Below are 6,749 nucleotides of genomic sequence, written 5' to 3'. Positions count from 1 at the left end.
CCTTTACAGCAACTGTTGCAAATGCTACATCCCACAGTCTTATCACCAGGGATCCTGGTTTTCTGATTTAAAAAAAATCACAAATTCTCTTACAAAAATGTTGCAAATTCTGATAAACCCTCCCAGATCCATTATTAAAATTAGAAGGCCCCCCAGACCTGCTGGTGCCCCTCACTCACCCCCACAACAGGCTGCCCTGTCTTACTCATGCCTGTTGCTCCCCACCCACAGCCTATGCCCCCCAACCCTACTGGAAGGCCCCCACAGATGCCAGGACTATGGGGCCAGGGACCCAAGTGTGCCGCTTCCCCAGGCTGCTGCCTGCTTGGGCAGGGGCAGGGCTGGCTCCTGACTCCCCCCCCAACCCTGTCGGTGTCCCCAGCCATGACCCCCAGCCCCCCAGTCCTGTCAGTGGATCCCCCAGCCCCCTGCAAGCCCTACTTACCTCACAGGCTCCAGGAGCAAAGTGAGGCTGAGCTGAGCCCAGCAGAGCTGTGGCTGACCGAGAGCCTCAGGACTCACCCTTCCCTCTCCCACTCTGGGCAGGGTTGAGGGTTTTCCACCCTGTTTGCAGTTAGCTCTTGTAGGCTGGAGCTCAACCAGCCTGCAGGGCTCTTTGCAAAAGTGGGAAATCTGTGGGTTTATCTGATAAAAAGGGGAAAACTGTGGTTTTCTCCATTTTTCCATGGGAAACATAAAACTCAGATCCCTGCTTATCACCTTGGTGTCACTTTAATTTTATTGTTCTTTATTTTTCATAATATGACAATGTCTTCTGGCTCAACCAAAACCAAAGACCCATTATGCTAGGCTCTACTATGATAGACAGTAAGTCCTTCTGGAAACACAGAGTGTCCAGGAAGTGTGGCATCTGAGGAGACAGTCTAGGTGAGACCAGCAGGAACTTCCATGTTGCAGAACAGGAACAAGCCAGCCACAAGATCCTTGCAAAAGCAGTAGCTATAACTGCTACATCATACAGTAAAGAGTTGTGCATATAATTTCCTGTATATAAGAAAGAATTGCCTATGTACCACAAGCCTCATCAAGATACCACAGGTTAGTACAGACAGTTCAAGAGACAGTTCTTGTCAGTAAAGGTTAACAGTCCAGTAAAAAAGGCTGATGAAGGATGAAAGAAAAGAAGTCTTCCTGATCCAGGTTCACAAGCGGAGAACTAGGGCCCAAAGACATTGAGTTACTTTTCAAGGTCACAGGAAATCCATTGCAGAGCTCGTAACTGAATGCAAATCTGAATTCCAGCCCATCTCTTTAATTATAAAATCATCTTATCCTCAACTCCTCTCTCCTGTTCCACCCAGCCACTTACACTGATGCTGTTACTAAAACCTTTCACAACATCTCCAGAATCTGTCTGTTCCTGCCTGCATTTATTTTTCTAATTTCTGGTTTTAGTCCCTTTTTTTTGGCTCCCATTCCTATGTCCCACTCACCAGAAGTCTTCAAGCTGCTTGGGTTGGAAGCTGTGCCATGTAATGTTCTCTACCCCTTCTGCTTTTTTCCTTAGTTCCTCCTCCCACTCGCAGTATACTGACTAATTCTGGTAAACTCTGAAGTGTGAAATTTAATAATCTTGGCAAATTTATAGAATCTAGAATGACTGCATGTGCAATTAGACACATAACTAGGTAATCCTTTCAAAGGCTTACTAAATTATCTTTCTAAAAAATACCTCATGGCAATGAATTTTACAGGTTAACTGTACACATGTGAAAAGGAAATTCCCAATACCAATTTAAAATGTTCTTCCTTTCGTTCTTAAGTGCCTTTTAATATATATATGCATTGTGGGAAAAGCTAAATTGTAGACTCCAATTAACCTTCTTTATGCACTATATAGAGGTGTATATGAATTACATATTATATTATATATATATATATATATATAAATAGTTCAATTATATTTATGTCTTCCTTTTTTACATAAATATGAAATAAATAAAAAAGACCAGTCAATCCCTACTTTTTAACTTTCATGTTAGTCCATTCTCAAAACTGAGTTTTTTACATCCTAAAAAAATCAATACAAATAAGGCAAAAGAAAAAATATCAAAACTATGTACAAAATAGACGGTGATATATTATTGTTCTACAATATTATTTAAGGTAGCCTTACAGCATTCATTTTTTTTACTTTCAATCCTTTTATTTTATTGTTCTTTTTCATCCCTTTGGTTTTCAATTCATAGTTAGTTTAGACTTGCTGTCTCTGTACTTTTGACTCGTATTGTTCCTATTTATTCTGACATTTCTTATTCTTTCTTTTTTATTATAGTCTCTTATTGCTTTATCACTTGTCCGTTTGTTAGATTCCACCCTCCATTTATGTTTGGCCTCTTTTATTCAACATTCAACTGTTATTATTTTGTTATGAGAAAATTCCAATATAGGAGAATTACTTACCCTACAGTATTTGTGCTTCTTCATGATGTTGCTTGCACTGTGCATCCCAAAGAAGGCACAGTGTGGATCTCACTGTAGGTGGTTGGCATGCAGTATCTCCTCAGAGTGGTGTGAATAAGGAATTCCAGATGTATAAGACAAAGACTGATTATAATACAGCTCTCCCAAACTCACCATCTGACCTATTAGCTTAGTCAAAGACACAGTGCAAATGCTTGCATCATTTACTGTTTTCCTGATCTCTGGAGCTGGTATATGTCTGAAGCAAGAGGCCTATGCTGAGGTCCCAATCAGGATGGGTTTCTGTGGAAAATGTGAAAGTATGAAATAAGAAACAACAATTCACAAACCAAGAGAACACTGTGCATGACTACAAAGGCAGATGGCAAGCTGAAATTTCTGTGAAATGGATTTTAAATGGAACTGAGTGAGAAACAGTATAGGTAAGAGGTTAAGGCTCTTATAGGCTCCCAGGTCCCTCTGGTAAATATTTTCCTGCTTTGTGATGCTTAATGTGGATAAGCAGTCTTTATCCATGGTATGTACAGCTAGCAAACACTTTTAGATCAGTGATTTTGGGTCTGGAGTATTTGGTCAGGATGGTGTAAGATCAAGTCTAAGTGATGTAACAGTTGGATTAGAGGCTGAATGGATATCCAGAGTGGCTAAGTACAGACAGTCAAAAATCCAAAGACTGAATCAATTCAATTTTTGCAGGTTAGTTTAAGCTGTGTAGACAGAACCAATAAGCAAGTGAACAGACATTCAGTTTTGATTCCAGAAATGCAGCCACATGCCTTCAGTGGCTCAGGCCAGAAGCTGGCCAGAAGCATGTTTTAGCACCCCACTAAAATATGCCTCCTTGCCTGACTGGAGCAGACAGCCTGGGCCAAGGCTAATCCACCACCCTGTGTGTGAATGGAGGGGAGGAGGGGGGACTTGTGAGAGAAGTGCAAGACATTCTGGGATGCTGGAGGATTGTGAGTTAACTTGAATCTTGAGAGGATCTGGGACACAAATTCAAGAAACTGATTTAACCTATATCAGTTTAGTCTGATACTACATCCATCCAGGTTCATCTTAAAGCAGTTTGGCCATATTGAAAGTGGTTTATGTACACTGAACTTATGTTGTGTTGCATATTTGAACTTGCCCTGGAAAAACATCAGCCACTAGGTAAGGGGCTGAGTGACCTGGTGCATTTGGTAATGATAGAGTCTGTTGGCAGAGACTGAGACTGTGGCCGTTCTTTATCCAGCTCTTGGGCCTTGGTCTCTGTATAAATAAGTGGTATAAATAGTAGTGCAATTGGGGAGCTTGATTTATTCCTCCTCATGGATCTGTAAGAAGAGGGCTGGCTATGACATAAGGCAGAAAGGTCCTCTTTTGGATCAGCATGGCCAAGGTCTCCCATCAATCAGGTATTGCTCTGGCCCATTGCCAACTTTACCTGTGTAAGGTCATTGTCCCATGAAGGTTTCCTACGTTGACTCTGAGGTTGCTTGCAAATCACAGCAGGAAAGTCTCTGTGTTGGAGAAAATGCATTTATTGGCAAAAATGTTGAGGAAAACAAAAATCCTCAAACAAATAACAGTGCTAAAGAATGATGCCTTATATCGGGCTCTGGTGCTCAATATCTGTTGCTCAGTGTGGTTGCATTTTAAATTCATAATTAGTGTCAGTGCTAGTTCCTTTGTTTGTACTAATATTTGCAGTGCCTGACTGCTTGCTGCTACTATTTTGGTGAAAGATGTAGGTTTATCCATAGAGGAATGGTGGGATTTTTAATTTCCCTTTCTCTCTGCTTAGAATTGTGTATACTGTCCACTTGTCCTTTCCTTTCACCTTTACCAATGTAATACTGAGTTGAATCTGTGATAGATTATCTGGCACTGAAGAAGCCAAAACCACAGCTAGTACTGCAGCCAGTATTTTTATACAGATTATTGTATCCCATCCCAAATAAAAGAAGAAATCTTATTCAAGGAACACTTCTGCTCTGTGTGCAAGCTCTGAAATCTTAACTCAACTCAGTTTTTACAGAGTAATTAGGCTAAACTATTGAAACCAAGACATTAAGCATTGAGGTGAATCCAATTTTTGCTTAAGGGTTGAGGAAAACAAAAGGAGTTGGCCAAAAGGGTCAGGTTTTTTAAAAAGTATTTAGGAGTCTAAAGATACAGCTGACTACTAGAGGCATTTTCAAAATCACTTAGGATGAGATTCTAGCCTAACTATTAGCATGTAAGTAGGCTTAGGTGTCTACCTGCTTGAATCCATGGAAAACAGTAAATGAAAAAGGTAAGTGGGTCCTTCCTTATCCTTACTGCTTTTTTTTTCACTGAATCTTAAGGGGCAGGTGATGGAATGTTACAAAAGTAGATGCATTAATAAACTTTCAGGACTTGAACAGGGTGGAATAGAATAACATTAAGGGACTTCTTATGGGAGGTGGAATAGAATCTAGCTCTACTAGTCACTTACCTCCATTGAAATCATAGGAACTAATAATCGCAGGTTGGCTTTCCTTTTTTTTCACAGCACAGTGTGGTTTGAATTAGAGGAAAAGGGTAATTATAGTACTTCTGGGCCATCAATAGTTGTACTTCTGTCTGTTCTGTCAATGTGATTGAGATGGCTCTGAAAACAAAACAGTTTCTTCCCATTTTCAATCATTTGATCAGTCATCATCATCAAGACAAAATCCTTGAATGCCACACAGTGGTCTCTAAGTCCTTAAAACAGACTATTGGATCTTCAATCTTTGTCCATCTTTGGAAACCACTGGATTTCATTTAGTGAGGGGCCTTCAAAGAATGGTCCCTTTAGTGCACCATTGAAGCCTTTAGTGATCCAGCCTTCCTTTTTAACTCCTTTTATTAGGATAAAAAGTTTGGGTTTTTAATCCTAATAAATATGCCCACATCAAGAAAGCCACCAAAACGAAACTAGTACTAATAAGGCAGTTGGCTAGTTTCATCTACAAATATTCTCACTGCTGATCTTAACTTGCAACTTAATGCAGAGCAGCTGATGAAGGTGACATGAGTTAAATTGTTTATTCACTGCTCTCCTTCATTTATTTCTACTTAAATGATATGTTAGAGAACCTGTCTGGCTCTATAACAGCCCTTCAGTTCCCTTGTCAAGGCCTCTTGTTTGCTTTCATTTGAGATGAAAAATTCTATTTTTTGTAGTACTTATAGAAATGTTCACATACTATATCACACTCCAATACAATTTGTAAAAAAAAAATACAATTTGGAGGTTTTATCATAAAGAACTCTTTGTAAATATGAATTGATCAGACTGAGTTTTTGTACATAGTATTTATTCATGCCTCTTTAAGAAGATTAAGAATATGTTTAAGAGTGTGATGATTTCATGAACTGGACAAGCATTTTTTTAACAGAAAAAATAGCAATGCAAACATTTGTCACTCTATCATTAATTCAGCCCTTCATTTTTCAATTTCTGTTCTACAAACAAAATGCCTGCAGTCCACACTGATAAAAGAACTCTTGCTCCATGATGATGGGGGCCTTCTTGCCACCTACTCCACCCCTGCTCTCGGAGCAAACACCACACATTTAATAAAACCTTGCTTTCCTTCCCTCCTGCACGTCAGGATATACTTTCTTCCTTATGCATATACATGCAAATACAGGGTTTTGATCTTGATTGTATCCCATTCCTCTCCCCTCAGGCTTTCTCAATCACTGTTTTAATACTTCAGCATACAAATTATTACTGTCTCTTTTTTTTAAAGGGAAATGAGAGAGACAACCTAATGTCTAAACAAAAGAGAAAATGGGGGAAAGGAGGAGAGGAGACATCTGCTTTTGACTCTTCCCTCTTGAAAGGGAAAATAGGCAGACAAGCATTTTTCATCATATATTTTTGTTTAAGGAGGGTTTAGGAAATGCCCCAAAGTCCCTAAGGCACTTCTCTGGCTGTGCCACACACCAGGGCTAATGCATTCATATATTACAGGTAGATCAGACACTGTTACAAACCAGCAAAATATTAGAAGGCAGCAGAATATTTGGAGTCTAATTATTTGCTGGACTTGGGGGGGAGGAGTGCGTGCGCGCCCGGGCCCTGCCAGCCGGCGGACCCCTCTACCAGCCCAGGTCGCTTCCCTTAGCCCGCAATTTGGCAGCAGCCCCCGCCCGCCCTGACCCTGCATGGGGATGCACCGCCTCCTCCCTGTCCCGGGGAAGCCCCATGGCCGCACGCCCCGGACTCCTCACACCCCGCGCTCGCTCCGGCCCCTTCGTGAGCAACCCCCCCGCATCGGCGACGAACGCCGTGAGCCTCGCCC

At 40.9% G+C, this 6,749-nt stretch overlaps 1 long non-coding RNA gene across 1 annotated transcript; it reads right to left on the bottom strand.

Moving 5' to 3' along the window:
- Positions 1 to 3,896: 3,896 nt before the first annotated feature.
- LOC112550932 lies at positions 3,897 to 6,653 on the bottom strand. The gene is made up of 3 exons (XR_003095017.1): positions 6,442 to 6,653; positions 4,910 to 5,065; positions 3,897 to 3,950 (listed from the first exon to the last, which is right to left on the bottom strand). It is a non-coding gene; the product is annotated as an uncharacterized LOC112550932 (long non-coding RNA).
- Between the last annotated feature and the right edge of the window lie 96 nt (positions 6,654 to 6,749).

Source organism: Alligator sinensis, unplaced genomic scaffold, assembly GCF_000455745.1.
Source record: "Alligator sinensis unplaced genomic scaffold, ASM45574v1 scaffold791_1, whole genome shotgun sequence".
Taxonomy (NCBI): domain Eukaryota; kingdom Metazoa; phylum Chordata; order Crocodylia; family Alligatoridae; genus Alligator; species Alligator sinensis.
Note: the sequence above shows the minus strand (reverse complement) of the source record. Positions and strands in the feature narration are given on the sequence as shown.